Genomic DNA, 18,540 nt, shown 5'->3' on the forward strand with positions numbered 1-18,540 from the left:
CTGGATTCATGCAACTCTCCTGCCTCTGCCTCCTGAGTAGCTGGGGTTACAGGCATGTGCCACCATGCACAGATAATTTTGGTATTTTTAGTAGAGATGGGGTTTCACCATTTTGGTCAGCCTGGCCTTGAACTCTGGACCTCAAGTCATCCACCTGCCTCAGCCTCCCAAAGTACTGGGATTACAGGTGTGAACCACTGCACCCAGCCTGAAGAACTTTTAATATTGCTTCAAAACTTGCTCCTATAAGAGCCATTGCTGTTTGTATGTGTTTCTAGTTATTTGTTTACAAGAAGGCTTTGAGGAAGGAGCTCCTTTTCTGGATATGAAACTATTTGCTGTTTAGAGTGCTGTGAAAGAATCTTCAGTGCCTTGGCTTTCTCCCTGATCCAAGTATAATTTGCCTATAAGCCAAAAAGAGTTGTTTTGGTGCCAGTTGGCCATAACTCTTGGTTGACATCTCGGTGGGTGTACTTTGCAAAAATATGTTTGATGTTCAGGTTCATAATTCTTACATGCAGATATCAAACAACTTCACTGACTAAATTCTAACAAATAAAAGTACAATATGGTGTTTTTCTTATATTTTGTCTGTATTTAAAATGATAATCTATTCATTGAGGGTGTTAAAATCTGATTTTAGTATTACCAGATTCAATTAATGAAAAAGGATAAATCAAGAGGGCCAATTTACTTCAACTTTTTTCAGTCAGGTGTGTATGAATATATATCATGTTCATTTGTCTTGAGAGGTGCATAGGATCATCCACTGTTTCACCTATATAGACCTCCTTCCTAGTGGTTTGGTTTTGCATAGACAGGTTGAGTACCTAAGTGCCTCATGTTTAATATTAAACCCTGTGCAACTAATGAAAGTCATGAATATAAAGACTCTGAAGAATTTTTTTCATAAAAGTCTACTCAAATTTAATTATTAAGCTATTTGTAGAAAACTATTTTATTCTCTATTACAATACCATTGGGAATTTTAGCATAGTAGGTTTATTTGTATATTTTCAAGAGGAAGATAAATTTGAGATGTCAGTGCTAATGCTAAATGCTAGATGCCAATGCTAAAATTCCCAATGGTATCGTAATAGAGAATACATAATAATATATTTCCTGTGTTACTATGCATTTTATATGTGCTACGACCTAATATATTGATTACCTCCACTAGTTCTCATTACAACTCTATGTGTTATGCTATTTGCCATCTTTAAGATATAGGAACTGGGTTTTAGTAAAGCTGAATAACACTCAAAATTACTTAGCTATTAGTTTAGCAGAGATTTTAATGTGGACTAACCTGCCCCCAAGTCTGTCTTTACATATACTTGGTATATCTTTCCCGAATGTCCTGTATGACAGAAGACAGCTATACAATAATGTAACACTCTTGTTTTATGAGTAAGAAATTCTCCTGGTGATGTTCTTTAACTTCTCCAGAAGAATTTCTTACTCATAAAATAAGTTCAGCTGGCCTAGTGCCCTGACCCTCTCCAGGGTTCTTTCCTGCCCCAACATTCCTTTACTCTATAGCTAATCTGGATAAAGCTCCTACCAAAACATAATTTGAAAAATAATAACTACATGTAATGTAGGATACAAGCCTCCACGTATGCTATTGGGTGCGCCAAGTCTTCTGAAACTTTAAATTTCTATTTCTCTGTCTACATTAAAATAGAGCATATATGGCAAGAAAAGAAAAATGTTATAAGTTTCATGAAGGGATGAGTGTCTTGGGTTCCTTTGGAAAGAGTATTTAAGTATAATGCTATGAATAAATCTTAAAACAGATATTATCATATAAAAGTAATAATCACTAGAAATTATACATATATATATGCAACGGCATTTTTCAAAATTCAAATATCCTACAAAGTTTTAATTAGTGTTCCTTATTAAAAATTTGAATCCAAGAAATAATTTTGGGGTTGATAGTTTGCTGATATGTGCATTTCTTCACTTGAACTCTTTCTAAAGTTTCTAGTATGATAACTCTGTCAAGTTATATCTGAGATAGAGTTCATTTGGATCATTCAGTAGTCACTTCAAACTGTTCAAAAATTGGTGAATGATCCAGATGGAAAATCTCCTGTGTATAGTATGATAAATTGTTTTTCCTCTTTAAAGCATTGGCATCTCAAATTTGTCTTCCTCTTGAAAATATACAATTACCATATAAAATGTAGTAAATATCATGTTTATATTAGCAAATTGATGCAACATGGGCCTAGTATTATTGTACAGGCCAGGAGGCACTGGGGCACAATTATATCATTTCCTCCTCACAGTTCTCTTTAGTTTTATGCATGTAGTTGTAGACTACAGGAAGCCTTATATGGATTTTCTGGAATTTTTGGCTATAATAGATTACTGTCGAATAACCTACTCATCCTCTACTTATTATCAGAGCAATAGTCAAAGCACTAAGGGTCCTAAAAAATGCTGAGCCCAGTATTTTTTAGTTTATAAAATTGCTCTTCTTCTCATGTATTTCCTCCACATCTGGTATTCCTATTTTATCATCCACTGCAAATTCAAGCCAAAACTTTTGCCCAATGGATCTGCCATTACATTTTTCATATTTTCTTTAAAACCAAATCTAGCATCTTGTTGAAAAAATATTGAATGATTAAAATGAAATAAATCTGTAAAGCTCGGTCTGTCTTTCCTATTATTTTTCCACAGTGACTGCTGGAATAGAGGGGCTTTCATGTTTTTCAGGAACCGAGAAAAAAATTGCTTCTTCTTTTTATGGATGTATCAAGACAAACCTGAAAATACAATTTCCTTTTGTCTTCTATATGAGGGTAGATGACCTAGATTTTAACTTGACAAATGTGACTGTAAAGCAACACTGAGATATTCCAGTTGATGTAGATGGTCTCCTTTTAATACAGTTACGAAAATGAAGCAAAGAGGTCTAGATTTTTCATCCTACTTGAAACAAAGAATTAATGTAAAGGAAATAGAAGAAAAAAGCTAAAGGGGGAGCTTTACTTCTATCTTGCCAGAAACACACATATCCACTTTTTCCCTGGAGGTGCTGCTGATATGGCTCTTGTTAAACAGAAACTAATAGCAAAATGTTAAGAGTCTAAAAGGAAATTGGCTTATAGTACTCAGTAGTGAATGTGAAATATTGTAATGAAAGGCAAACATAGCAAACATGTTGTAACTCAACATCTTAAATGTTAAGTTGCAGAAGAAAGCTGTCAGGTTTGGGCTTCATGGGAGTAATGAGTTTAGGCATGCCATATTTTTTTCTGGTTGAATAATGCTTAGGTTTTTAGCTGTTTAAATTTCAGACAAATGCTACTATACTCCCAGTGTGAGCCCACTGAGAATGGCTTACCAATTATTTACATTAATATTTAATTTCAGATGATTATTTCATGCATCTCATCTCCCCTCAAATATCCAACACCTTGTTATTGACACTTTTAGCTGGTAATCTTGCTTCTTAGTTCTCTAAGAAGATTGAAGAGATCAGAGAACTTCATAGAACCACTCTCCACCACCACCACCACCACCACCGCCACCGCCACTGCCACCGCCACCGCCATATCTACCCCATCTTTCAGCATCTTTCCACAAGCAATCGGTCTTCAAACTTGTTATGAGAGATCAATCTTTCTACTCTTTCTAAGTCATACACCCTCCATGTGCACAGGATCTCAAGTCATCTCCCTCAGGACACTGCTGTCACCCCTCACTCCTACTATCAGTTTTTGCTCTATTCTGCATCATTCCTGTAAGCAGGCAGACTTACTGTTTTATTTTTTATATTAAGAAGAAAAACTGTGCTTGGTCTCATTTCCCCTGCCAGCTAAATCACCCACTTTTTCTATGCATTTGGCAGCCACACTCTTTGCAAGTGTTCTTTATATTCACTATTCCAATTCCTCTTCTCCAACTGCTCTTAATTTTATTCCACTAAGGCATTTCCTCCAGCACTCCATTAAAACTGGCTTTGTTGGCCGGGGGCAGCAGCTCACACCTATAATCCCAGCACTTTGGGAGGCCAAGGCGGGTGGATCACGAAGTCAAGAGATCGAGACCATCCTGGTCAACATGATGAAACCCCGTCCCTACTAAAAATACAAAAATTAGCCGGGCATAGTGACGCACACCTGTAGTCCCAGCTACTCCGGAGGCTGAGGCAGGAAAATTGCTTGAACCTGGGAGGCGGAGGTTGCAGTGAGCCGAGATTGTGCCATTGCACTCCAGCCTGGGTAACAACAGTGAAACTCCGTTTCAAAAAAAAAAAAACAGCTTTGTCTACATGGTCAATGACCTCCTGTTGCTAAATCCAGTCCTCAGTACTTCTTTTACTTGACCTATGAGCAGCATTTGAAATAATTGATTACTCTCAACTCCTTGATACGGCTTATTCTTAGGCAAGGGGAGACATCTAGATGACTCTGTAGGCTTATTTCTTCTCTTTTGGTAGTTTAGCAAGGGTGAATTAACTAAATGAAAGAACTAGCAGATAACAGTTGCCAAATCAGCTCCAGAGCTGACTTTCTAGGAGACTCACTTCCTTAAGGAGGAAGTTTCCACGGTTACCTAGGAGTCTATGTGTTCCTACCTATTCTCATGCGTACTAGAGTGCTGTGGGAGTGGTGTTCTTCTCCTGGAGTCCTGTCTGTGAGATGTGAGCTTAGGGTATGATATGTGCTCTGCTATTTTTCCCAATAAAACCTATTCGGTGTGTAACATGGTGCTCACAAGCAGTGTGTGCATGAGATCCCTTTGTTGTCAATTGTCTCCTAGAACTTCTGCTCTCAAATGTTTTTTCTCCTACTATGATGGCACTCCCTTAATGATTTTGTCCAGTCTCATAGGTTCCATCTGTAGGCTAGATCTCTCTATTGACTATGAGATGTCATAATGAAGCTACTGGGATGCTGAAAATGTTCCAAACCCAGATCTAGATGTTGGCTAAATGGCATGTAAGAACAAATTGAATTATACACTTATGTGTTTACATATCTCTACGTATGTTACCCTTCAATGAAAACTTATCCAAAAAGTGATGCTAGAAGTTATGTTTTATCTTCAAAATGGAAATAAAAATGTATATTTCATAGGAATGCTGTGTTTATTAGAAAAGGCAATACATGTAAAGTATGTAAGTTTGTAAGGCAGTTTATAAGTTTTGTTTTACTTCCTCACTTTTCTTCCTTTTACAGTAATATTTACTTTTCTTCTTCCTTCTACAGTAGTATTTACTTTTTTTCTATAAGCAAAACTTTCTCATGCATTTAAAGAACCAGTGGGTCTTATGGGGGCTACCTCTATTACAAGCTGAGATATTGATTAACTATGAATTTACTAGTAAGGAATTGCAGATATCTTCCACAAAAGAACACTGATTCTAGAAGGAAAGCGATCAAGTGGTAGATCATAAAATATGTATCTGATTAAAATTTTAAAAATGTGTTTGTGCATGTGTGACTGGAACCACTGAATAAAAAAGTAAAATGCGGAATAGTGTACAGTTTATCACTGTAACTAAACCTAGGTTTGGCTTCTCCCCACTTGAAAGCCATACATGAGAGGTGAGAGGAAAAACAGGTATAATTGGAGAGCCAGCAAGCTGAAAAGATGGTGAACTCATGTGATAAATTACCATCTTAAATTTTTTAGGCTGGCCAGAGGGTTTTTATGGAGAGAAGATATAGGGGAAAAGAGGGGTTTGGTATCAGGAAGTGACTGAGGACTGCAGACCTAGTGCCAGCTTTTTGTGAGGCCGTGTCTGGACGAAGCATACCACAAGCAGCTTCCACAGCTGGCACTGAAGAAAATGGTGGCAACTGGAGAGTTGGAGATGCCAGGAATAGCAGAGCCCCAAAGAGGGTGTCACCCTGGGCTCCCTGAAGAGCCACAGCTCTTCTGTCCTTCTTTCTTCTCTTCTTTTTTCTTTTCTCTTTCTTCTTGCCCACAACATGGTGAGCCAGAGACATGTTTTAGCCCTGTTTGTGTTATAGCTCTTTTAGCCCCATTATTCAGCCAATCCTGAGTTCTTGCCCTGTGTCCAGGAAGAATGAGGTATGTGGGCAAGTGGAATTGAATGCATAATTCATTTATTTTCATTCTCTTGCTTTTAAAAATAAAATAATTTAAGGCTACAAATGTACTCCTAAGTAAAGCTTTGGGTTATTCTCATATATTCGTTTAATATAGTGTTTGCAATGTCATTGGTTTGGTTTAGTTTTCTTTTTTGATTTTGATATGTTTTGGTTCCATTTCCCCACCCACATCTCATCTTGTAATCTGCAGGTGTCCAGGGAGGAAACTGGTGGGAGGTGATTGGATCATGGGAGCAGTTTCCCCCATGCTGTTCTCATGATAGTGAGAGAGTTATCATGAGAGCTGATGGTTTTAAAAGTGTTCCTCCTTCATTCACCCTTCCCTCCTGCCTCCTTGTGAAAAAAGTGCCTGTTTCCCCTTTGCCTTCTGCCATGACTGTAATTTTCCTGAGGTTTCCCCAACCATGTGGAACTGTGAGTCAATTATACCTCTTTCCTCTATAAATTAACCAGTTTTGAGTGTTTCGTATAGCAGGGGGGAAATGAACTAATACAGAAAATTGGTACCGAGGTAGTGAGGCATTGCTGTAAGATACTGGAGAATGTGGAAGTGACATTGAAACTGGATAATAGGCAGAGGCTGGAACAGTTTGAAGAGCCCAAAAGAAGACGGGAGGATGAGGGAAGGTTTGAAACTTCCTAGAGACTTGTTGAATGGTTTTGAGCAAAATGCTTATAGTGATATGAACAATGAAATCCAGGCCGAGGTGGTCTCAAATGGAGATGAGGAACTTGTTGAGAACTAGAGTAAAAGTGACTTTTGCTATGCTTTAGCAAAGAGACTAGAGGCATTATGTCCCTGCCCTAGAGATTTGTGGAACTTGGAACTTAAGAGAAATCTAGAGGATATGGTGGAAGAAATTTCTAAGCAGCAAAGCATTAAAGAGGTGACCTGGATTATTCTGAAAGCATTAAGTTTTGTGTGTTCACAAAGATATGGTTTGAAATTGGAACTTACATTTAAAAGGGAAGCAGAACATAAAGGTTTGGAAAATTTGCAGTGGTAGAAAAAAAATCATTTCTGGCAAGGAATTCAAGTCTTCTGAAGAAATTTGCATAAGCAATGAGGATCCTAATGTTAATAGCCAAGACAATGAGGAAAGCATCTACAGAGCATGTCAGAGATCTTCAAGGTGGCCACTCCCGTCACAGGTCCAGAGGCCTAGGAGGAAAAATGGTTTCCTGGGCTGGGCTCAGGACCTGCTGCTCTGTGCAGCCTCAGGACTTGATGCCATGCATCCCAGTTGCTCTAGCTCTACTCCTGGCTAAAAGGGCACAGCTTAGGTTGTTCTCAGAGGGTGAAAATCTCAGGCCTTGGCAACTTCCATGTGCTGCTGAGCCTACAGGTGTATAAAAACTAGGAATTGAGGTTTGGGAACTTTTGCCTAGATTTCAGAGTATGTATGGCAGCACCTGGATGTACAGGCATAAGTCTGCTGCAGGGGTGAAGCCCTCATGGAGAATCTGATAGGGCAGTGAGAAGGAAAATGTGGGGTCAGAGCCCCCACCAACAGAGTCCCCACTGAGTCACTTCCTCGCGGAGCTGTGAGAAGATGGCCACTGTCCTCCCGACCCCAAAATGGTGGATCCACTGACAACTTGCACTATGTGCCTTGGCAAGCTGTAGGCACTCAACATCAGCCTGTGAAGGAGCTTCACAAGACTGTGGGAGCCCACCCCTTGCATCAGTGTGCCCAGTTCTAAAACATGAAGTCAAAGGAGATTATTTTGGAGGTTTAAGATTTAATAATGACTTTCCTATTGTATTTCAGGCTTGCATGGGGTCTGTAGTCCCTTAATTTTTACTAATTTCTCCCATTTGGAATGGGAAAGTTTACCCAATGCCTGTAACCCCATTGTATCTAGATTGTAATTAACTTATTTTTTGATTTTACAAGCTCATAGGTGGAAGGGGTTTGTACTTGTCTCAGATGAGACTTTGGAGTTGGACTTCTGAGTTAATAGTGGAATGAGTTAAGACTTTGGGGGTCTATTGGAATGGCATAATGTGTTTTGAAATGTAAGGACATGAGATTCAGGAGAGGCTAGGAGCAGAATGATGTATTTTGACCCTGTGTCCCATCCCAAATCTTATCTTGAATTGTAATCCAATTGTAATTTTTAGGTGTCCAGGGAGGGACTTGATGGGAGGTGATTGGATAATGGGGGCAGTTTCCCTCATGCTGTTCTCATGATAGTGAGGGAGTCCTCATGAGAGCTGCTGGTTTTAAAAGTGTTTGGCAGTTCTGCCTTTGTTCACTCTTCTCTCATCTCATGCCACCTTGTACAGAAGGTGTTTACTTCCCCTTTGCCTTCTGCCATGATTGTAAATTTCCTGAGGCCTCCCCAGCTATATGGAACTGTGAGTCCATTAAACCTCTTTTCTTTATAAGTTACCCCATCTCAGTTATTTCTTAATAGCAGTATGAAAACTAATACAGACCCAAACACAAATTAAGAGAACATTTTAAAACTTTTTCTTACTGAACTTTAATTTTAATTTTAGTGTGTTGTGATAAATATCTTAGTCTTTGTTGTGTAATAGAGAATGTCAACTCAGTTATACTTATTATTATCTTTCTGTGTTAATACTTCTTAGAGGTCGTTTTTATGTACTCTGATATTTGATTATGTTTTATTTTTTCTTTTTATTTACATCTCCTTGGCATTATCATTTTTGTTTTAAAAATTATCTTTTTTTCCTCTAACTATAAATACCAAAACCAAAATTATTTCTATTAACATCCTTAAAAGAATTTTGCTCTTTTCTTATTCTATTACTCAATCTTATTAACATCAACTATGATGGGAATTGAGAATCTATTTTGTAAGATTCTTATAATTTATAAGTGTATTTTTAATATTTGCATTAAATATTCTAAACATTTTTAAATAACTAAAATATAAGTCATTGGTTTATTAGCTTTCTTGCTTATTTCCAGCTCATTTATTTTGTTCATTCCTGTGTTCTTTATTTAGTTTATTTTCTTGGAGAGCTTTAGTAAATTTTTACTTAATGCTTTAAGGGATAGTATCCAGAAAGCATAATTTCAAACCCTTGCATTTTTGTATTTCGATGTGTGTTTTTGATTGATAGATTCAAGTCTTTCTTCAATTTGGGAAAGATTTTATTTTCCTATTGTTGATTTGATCACAGCCTTTCCACAGAATGCTCTATACTTTAATTCTTGACTTCACATTAAACTCAGCTTGTTCTATCTTCAACCTATGTCCTGGGTAGTCTCCATTTGCCTCTCAGATTCCTTCTCAGCCCTTCTCTGTCCTGCCATGTTTCTTAGTGTGCTGATACTCTATGGACTACATCACCTAGCATCTTTTGCGTTTTGGTTCTGATTGACAAAGGAAACAGAAAGAGATAAGACGGGATGGGAATTGAGGTTGAGGTGTTTATTCACCCTGCTTTCTTCCTAACACCTCAGTTGGAATAGAGGGGGCATTCCTCTACCAAATATCATAGCTCCTTTTGGATGGCACCCTTCCCATGGCTAGTGGGAAAAAATAAACAATGTAATATAAACAATATATATGTTAAATAATTACAACTTTATTATTTTGTACTAGTCAATAAATGGAGTATTGTGATAGAGAATACCTTCAGTAAGCTACTTAGAAAGCATGAACAAAGGAAAACTTCCCTCTGGCAGTGACTCTTAAGCTAAACAACGAACAGAAACCAGCCAGATGAAGAAAGAATATAAGTAGAGAGAACTATAAAACAAAGGCCTTTGGGTATTCTAGGATTGAAAAAAATGTCCTGTATGACTGGTGCATAGTGAGAAAGGATGGTCATGGCATGAGATAAGTATAAAGTTAAGAATTTAAAGTGCAATGGAAAGCTATTTGCAGGGTTGTTAGTAGGAAGAGATAGATATTTTTATAGTGCTTTTCTGAATGCTCTAAAAAGGATGAAAGGATTGTAGAAAGACCAAAGAGAAAATGCAGTCCATTCAGTGGGCTATTGCAACTATCTATGTGAGAGGTCTGGTTTGGATTAGGGTAGCAGCTGTAGATTTCTTTTCTGACAGAATGTGCTGACTTATTGGATGTGAGGGTGAAGGGAAAAAAGGACGTCAAAGCTTCTTGCTTGAGCAAATGGAACCACTTACAATGATAGAAAAGATGGGGTAAAACAGGTATGACTTACGGAGAAGTTAAGAGAAGATAAAATGTCAGACAAGTTCTGGAAATATAATTTGAGCATTGTTAACACATAAATGATGTTTAAAACAAGAAAAGATCTGAAGGAAGAATGCTGATAGAGAAGGAAAAATGATTCAAGTTCAATCACTGAAGAACTTCAGCACTGAGAGGTCTCCTAGAAGAGCTGACAGTGAAGGAGCTGGAGAAGAACAGTCAATATTATAAGAAAAATAACCAAAAGAATATAATGTAAAAAACATGAGAATGGAAAGATTTCATAAAGAAGAGAGTGACCAACTGTATCAAGTATAGCTGAGCAATCAAGCAAGAAGAAAGAAACTATCCTTTGGGTTTTACCATACGAAGATAATCATTATTTTCAATAAAAATAGTGACACTGGCCGGGCGCGGTGGCTCACGCCTGTAATCCCAGCACTTTGGGATGCTGAGGCAGGTGGATCACGAGGTCAAGGGATCGAGACCATCCTGGTCAACATGGTGAAACCCCGTCTCTACTAAACATACAAAAAATTAGCTGGGCATGGTGGCGCGTGCCTGATATCCCAGCTACTCGGGAGGCTGAGGCAGGAGAATTGCCTCAACCCAGGAGGCAGAGGTTGCGGTGAGCCGAGATTGCGCCATTGCACTCCAACCTGGATAACAAGAGCAAAACTCCGTCTCAAAAAAAAAAAAAAAAAAAAAAAAAAATAGTGACACTGGAGAAGTTGGGACAGAAGCCAGACAACATAGGCAGAAGCATAAAAATTTGGTGAGAAACTGGAGAAAATGAGCTAAAGCAACTCTTTCGAGCCATTTTGCTATTAAGAAATCAGAAAAATGGTGTGAAAGCTGTGATAAAATGAATCCTCTTACTTAATTATTTTTTAAAACAAAAGAAAGTGTATTATGTCTTTAGGCTTATGGTATTTCAGAAGAAAAAATAAGTTACCAATGCAGGAGAGAAACGGGAGATTTGTGGAGGTTCTTAATTTTACTACATGGAATAGAAGATAGAGCACAGGTGGAAGGATTGAGAGACTGATCTTTGATGTGGAGAAGAACATGTCAGTCACTATAAAAAGAGGGAAGGAAGGATTAATAAGAACCAAGACAGGTTTGTGTGTTTAGAGTGAAGGTATGAGGGAGTTTTGAAACTGATGTTCATGATAGTCTAAATACAGATAAGGTAAGATTATTCACTAAGAAAAATATGTAAAATGTTTTTAAAATAAAAAAAATTATTCTTAAATAATCACAATTACTTATAAATGGGATATGGCTGCTTTTTGACTATTGCACAGCCTCTTAAACTTTGGAATCAGATTACATACTGCTACCCTCATTTCCTGTTTGATTTTAATATGAGCCTTGCTGATGAAGAATGTTCTAAGTGAAGCCGTGAAATAACTGAATTAGTGAGAAACCACATTAACTTGGAACATGTAGTTGGGTTGTTAGAGGTTATTGAGTATCCAAGTGAAGTTCTTCAGTCATCAATTTAAAATACAACCCTTTGATGATTTTATTTTTTCTGATTTCTTAGGTCCTGATACAGAAAAAAATAAATAGCTAGGTTGATACTAGACTCAAAGTCTGGGATGTATAGCATCCATTCAATATGCTTTTCATTGCCTCCTTTACATTTTTAAATTCAGGAATCAGATGGTTATTTCCATGAAAGCTTTCTTAGTCTCACAGCATGATTATTTTGATTTCCTATTCTTAGTCCATGAACACAATGATTTACTGAAACTTGATGCCACATAATAAAGAATTTGCTATACTTTTCTATATTGCAGTAAATTTATTCTATGAGGAACAGTGGTAATCTGCTAATTCCTCAGGAAAATTCAAACACACCTCTGTTGAATGAATATGTTCTTTTGTATGTTCAGAGGTTGCTTTTAATAACTTTCCTCATGCTTATAAAGGGAGATATATGAGTGTCAGAATTGGGAGTTTAAATGAGCTCTTTCAGAGATCATGTGAATCTCTGTTCATTTTTTATGATCCAGAGAAGGAAAAAAATGAGATTATTGCAGCCAATTGGTACTTAGGAAATCCAAAGTGTACAGAGAGTGGGGAGAGAAAGAACTAGATGAAGTTGTTATAGGAATCTCCACCTATGTAAGGAATTATTTCTGTCACAATTGTTAATGAAAGGGGTTAATCAAAGCAGGATCTCCATTCTTTGCCTGAAAAGATTCCTTTATTAGGAGTCCAGTGCAGTGGTGCCCACACTCCTCATCAGTTGTGATGGATCATACAGAGGGTGAATCAGGCCACAAGAACCGTGTGCTTTGTACTTTCTATGGTTCTGGAACTCATGCTTCCTGAGACTATGGAGGAGTCCTTTTGGGCTGATTCTTGCTTCTCCTCCACTCCTCACTCATTGATTTAGGGAGTGGTAGCAGGTTTCTGCCAGGTGTTTTGTTATTCCTTTCCCAAACAAGGTTTAGCGTGGACTCTTTTTCAGTCTGTTCACATCTTCACGGTAGTGAACATCCGTTGTTTGGGAGGCCCTGTATCCAGTCACCTTTTCATTCTAGCTATAAACCACCTCATTTCTGTGGAGCAAATCTTTGCTTTTGTACTTCAGAAACAATAAGTGAGTCTCCACAAAAGTTTTGCTATAGCTTCTGGGAAGAAGTCCTTGCCCTCTCCCACCAGGGAGAACATGATGAATCTGCAACAGGGAGAACATGATGTTAGAGGTGCTACATCAATGCGGCTTTCAGTCGTAAGGAGTAGGCGGTCTAGTGGTAGACTTGACATAGTCCATGGCAAAATCTCAAACTAGAGGCCTGGTGCTTTCATCTGAGCCCTAGAATGTGGAAAGGTCTACTCTATAGCCAATTAAGTCCTCTTTTGACTCAAGACAGTTTGACTTGAGTTCCCTTTCACTTGTAACTGAGTTACTAATTGATTAACAAAGAGACAGAAAGCTGAACTCAACATCTGGAAACCTTCATGTTTATTTTGTTTTTACAAACTGATTTAGTATTTCGAACATATTCCATTTTACATGATTTAGCATTTCACATTGAAACCAATTCTAAAACAACTGATTTAAAGTCAAATAAATTGGCTGGGTGACTCACCCCTGTAATCCCAACACTTTGGGAGGTGGAGGCGGTCGCATCACCTCATGTGAGAAGTTCAAGACCATCTGGCCAACATGGAAAAACCCTGTCTCTACTAAAAATACAGAAATTAGCTGGGCGTGGTGGTGGGCACCTGTAATCCCCGGTATTCTTCACTTGTAACAATTTTCACTTTTGTAAAGAATCTAAGATAAATTTCAGACTTCATAAAAACTGGATATTTTACATGCTTTACTACATAAAAATGTTTGAAATTTCCAAACTTTTAATGTCTGCTTTTGGTATACGAATTTATCATTCAACTATTTAAAGTACTTTAAACAAAATATTAAAGTGTCTTGTACTTATTTGAGAACATTTTCTTGTAAAATTAAGATTTTATGTATGAAGTTAAATATAAAATATATTTTCTTTAAAAATAAACCTAACAGTGAAAAAAATGCCCACTGTCATCCTTCCCAAAGATGCCAATAGTATCTAAATTTGTGCTGTGCGTGTGTAGTAAAAGGTTTTAGTTATGACACCAGAGAAATTGTAAAGTATTTGGTAAGAGATACTAAATACAGAAAGAGATTGTTTTCTTTCTCCTGGATAATTTGTTAACACTTCCAGAACCGTATCCACTCTTCTCTGCCATGCTTTCAGACCAGGTAGCTGACCGGTATGGATTGCATCAACCAAGTTATCTTGTCCTCAGGCTTCCAGCTGGGTTCACCCAACGGGAAATGTTGGTGATAAACTTGAGGCCATGAAGATGGAATGGTCTCAGAATTTATTCCCTGGCTTTCTCTACTAGACTGCCAATGGCTGTGTCCCTCCTTTCTTTCTGGATGGTGACCCTTGTTCCATGCTTTCAGCTCCTCTTGGGTTTTAGGCTCTGGTATAGGTATAGGTTGGTGAAATACCTTGAGGTCAAGCTACTGATATTAAGGATCATGCATCCCAGCAATCTGAATAAAAATGTCCTGGCCCTAACTAAATTTGAATGCTACCTCCACTTTTTTCCACAGGGAATTGTTCAGTTTCTTCTGTTGTTTCAGCTATAAAAATAGGATTTTTGTTGATGCAGTTGCTGCTGTTTTTAAGACCATCTGGCCTATGAAGACACTGCATGCTCTTCAAATTGGAAGTGCTCCCAGAAGAACTCATCTTTTGTCAATTTTCACTACATTTCCCCTGCTCTTTGTATTTTCTAGAGAAAGAAGATGTATTCAAAAGTATATAAGCAGATTCCACATGGATTTCCATGAAAAGCAGATTTAACTGAAGAGACAATGAAGATACACTGTTATAATTCATGATTTAACTGCCTCATTTTATAGAGCTGTTTTGAATCCATTTAGATTTTGATCACTTATCTTTCTATATCTCTATTCTTTATCTCTAGCTCTATCTTCGCTTTGTCTCTATTCCAGTGGTCTCTATCTCTCTATATACATATCCATGCTTTATCTTTCTTATCAATTGTCTTTCGTTGAATCTAGCCTAAAGATAGAAGAGTTTTCTACTCATTTTCTTTGGAAACATCTTTACCCTGGCAGTGTGTCTCAAAGTATGTTCCGTGGACTATGCATAGCAGAAACACCTGAGAGGCTTAATGTCAAAAGGAAGACTTCTGGACTCCACGTGATATAAACCAAATCCAAATCTCTGGGAATTGGAATCCATATTTACAAGTATGCCAGGTGATTGCCACACATGAGGACATGATCTAGACACAATATTCAACATGAATAAATTATTTCAGAAAATTAGTGATTTCCTTCCATGTGAGAAGCAATTCCTACAGTCATTCCCTTAATCAACAACTTTTTAGTGAATAGTTACTATGAGCTGGTCATTGGGCAAGGTAGAGAGATATAAAAGTGAGCAAAGCAGGCTTTTAAACTAATGGGAGAGAAAATGATTGATCAATTAATGATCTAAATAAATGTAAAATAAAACAATGTTATGCTATGAAGTATTTATAGAGCAATATAATATAGTGCTTTAGTCTGTTTTCACGATGTTGATAAAGACACACCCTAGACTGGGCAATTTACATGTCCAATTAAAATAAAAAGGTTTAATTGGACATACAGTTCAATCTGTAAGTCCACAATCATGGCGGAAGCCAAGGGAGAGCAAGTCATGTCTTACATGGTTGGCAGCAGACTAAGAGAGAGAACTTGTGCAGAGAAATCCCTCTTTTTAAAACGACGAAATCTCTTGAGAGTTCTTCACGATCACGAGAACAGCACAGGAAAGACTTGCCCCCATGATTCAATTACCTGCCATCAGGTTCCTCCCACAACATGTGGGAATTCAAGATAACATTTGGGTGGGAACCATATCATATAGAAATATTTAAGGCAGCTTAGAGTTCAGGGGAATCTTCCTTGAAGGAAATTACATTTAGGCTGAAAGAGGAGTCACTATGAACTAGGAGAAATATGGAGGGATCCCTTTTCATTTTCTCTTTCTTTCTTTCTTTTCTTTCTTTCTTCTCTTTCTTTCTTTCTTTCTTTTTTTTTCTGAGATGGAGTCTCACTCTGTCACCAGGCTGGAGTGCAGTGGCACTATCTTGGCTCATTGCAACCTCCACTTCCTGGGTTCAAGTGATTCTTCTGCCTCAGCCTCCTGAGTACCTGGGACTACAGGTGTATGTCACTATACCTAGCTAATTTTTTATTTTTAATAGAGATGGGGTTTCACCATGTTGGCCAGGAGGTCTCCATCTCTTTACCTCATGATCTGCCCGCCTTAGTCTCCCAAAGTGCTGGGATTACAGGCATGAGCCACCATGCCTGGCCCTGGGAAGGAGCCCTTTTCTTGGCAGAAGGAGTGTCATGTGCTAAGCAAGTCCAGTGCATGGCACCAGTTGAGACAGAGGTGTGGGAATATTTGGTACAGAGTGGCAAGGAGCCTCTCATGTGGGCTTTTGGGACATTTTTAGACTTCTTCCCAGATTGCAAAAATGGGCTTGTAGATATTGACTCTGCTAGGAAGATGCAGCTTAACATAGAGAAAGAGATTAAGAGATTTCCACCCTCTTCTGCCACTAACTATCAGCGTGGCACAGTATAAACTATTTGGTCTTCATGACCTTTAACTTCCTTATCTGTAAAGCATGGGTAATACACCTTACTGTAGTTATGAGAACACAATCAAGGGATGTGAATGTGCTTTGGAAAACAATTTTGTTTGTTAAACAAACAAAGTTGTAGTTTGTTTAAAAACTACTGTTTTTAAAGTGGTTTCTCTGCTTTAACCTTTACTGTTACCCAGAACAGGGAAGTTACTCATTTATGTAGCTCTGTCATGCACTCAGTTCTCGATCTTGGTTTCTGCTGGCTTTAATCCACTATTTTTTTTAACTGCTTCTTTGTAGCTCTGCCTATTATGGTTACCCTAATTTCATCAGGCTTGGATGACCCGTGTTCCAGCTTGCAGTTCTGAAAAAACATTGATCCTCTTCTTTCCCTTTAGCCTTTCTGTGGCTGTAAGATTCTTCAGTCTGATATGTTTTGCTCCAATCGTAATTCAAACAATTGAAAATATATTTAAAACACTCAATGCCCTTTATTCAAGTTTCCCTTTCATAACTCTGTGTCTTAGAAAAGTTTTGCTTGCCTCATCTTCAATCTCTGATTTAGTTCCATTTTAAAGTGAAACATTCGGCCCTTTGGTTCACATGTAATTTGGTTTCTGTGTCTTCAGAAACACTGCCAGTGATTGAGTGATATATCTAATTTTCTTGTCTTTCTTTATCCTGGCCATCCCCACTGTACTAAGCAGCACAGACTTACCTTCCTTTTCATGCATATTCTAGTTTAAAAATATGCAGTGATTAGCCTTCTACTTACTGTTAACTTCTCAGCTGGTATTTCAGAGTAGTTGAGACTTCCTATTAAGGTTTTTCTGGTTACTATCATCTGGTGGCAGACCATGAAGAAAGTAAAGGTAGGCCTCTAAATTCCTTGGAGAGCAAGGCTTTCTCATTTTTTTTCAATCTCTTCAAAGTACAGGGCTGAGCCTAGAGCTAGTCATGCACCTGCTGACGGATCAGTGAATGACTGAGGGGAGGGCTCAGAATTATGCTTTCAAGGTTTCGACATGGTAAAATGTAACAGTGGCTGTCTTTATCTCACAGCAGCCTTCAAGTTCAACAGCTTCTTCTAACTCATTTAACCCTTCTTCAGGTTTAATGCGGAACTAAACCTGCTAACTTTTCTGCTCTGCCCTAAGGCAAAATACCATTCCATGACTCTCTTAGCTGATGGTGAGCCTGTTGCCTTCTCTAAGGGGATTTGTTCTTCGTTTCATTCTGGAAGAGTTTCAACCCTAAGAGGCTTGACAATAATTACCAAATGCTTCGTGTATGTTTCTTCATAAGGATTGAATAAAATGTAAACAAATTTAGGGCAGCCCTTCCATCTAAAATACAATGTGGAATGTATATGTACTAAAACTCATCATGGTCCCCAGCTTATATGATTATGAAAATTACTTTTAGTTAACATATTCAATATATAAATGAAGGAAATGTGAGCCAGGAAAAAAATGTAAAACCTAGACAGTGTCTCTTAGATGTCCTCTCTTCTATTTTCTCTGAGCTTGACATGAGAAGGGATTGATGTTAAAGGAAAGACTCAAGCAGAATATAACTGCTATAAAAGGTCATTTATGGCTCTTGGGCTTTGTCTGCACAGAAGTTCCTGAGTCAGTTCTAGCAGAGTCAAGGCAGTTAAGGAACCAACTCAGTAGTCAAGAGTTGAAGTGACTAGATGTCTGTGCCATAGTGCTGTAATTTTAATTTTCCATTATTGCCTGAATAAATTAAAAATTTAAAGATTAACCAATGAAACACAGCATGACCTAATAATCAAGTTTGTGAAGTTATTAGTCCTAAGTGCTTGGATGGGAAATATAGAATATATAAGAACTCTGTTTTGGGGGTTTTATGTCCTAAAAGGTGGGAATTTGACTTGCTTTTAAGCAATGTAATACGGAAAAAAAAAATCAAACCAAAGGGGGTAGAAGAAAAGGACTGACCCAAGTAACTTTGAGAAACAGTGTTTTGACTGCACACTACAAAGCTAATGATAAAAGAACTGTACATAAACACTATACTGTAGTTGGCAATTTTGTCCCTCATAGGGGTATGGGTTAGGAATTCTGAAACTACTTTATTT

This window comes from Callithrix jacchus, chromosome 2 (genome assembly GCF_049354715.1).
Source record: "Callithrix jacchus isolate 240 chromosome 2, calJac240_pri, whole genome shotgun sequence".
NCBI lineage: Eukaryota > Metazoa > Chordata > Mammalia > Primates > Cebidae > Callithrix > Callithrix jacchus.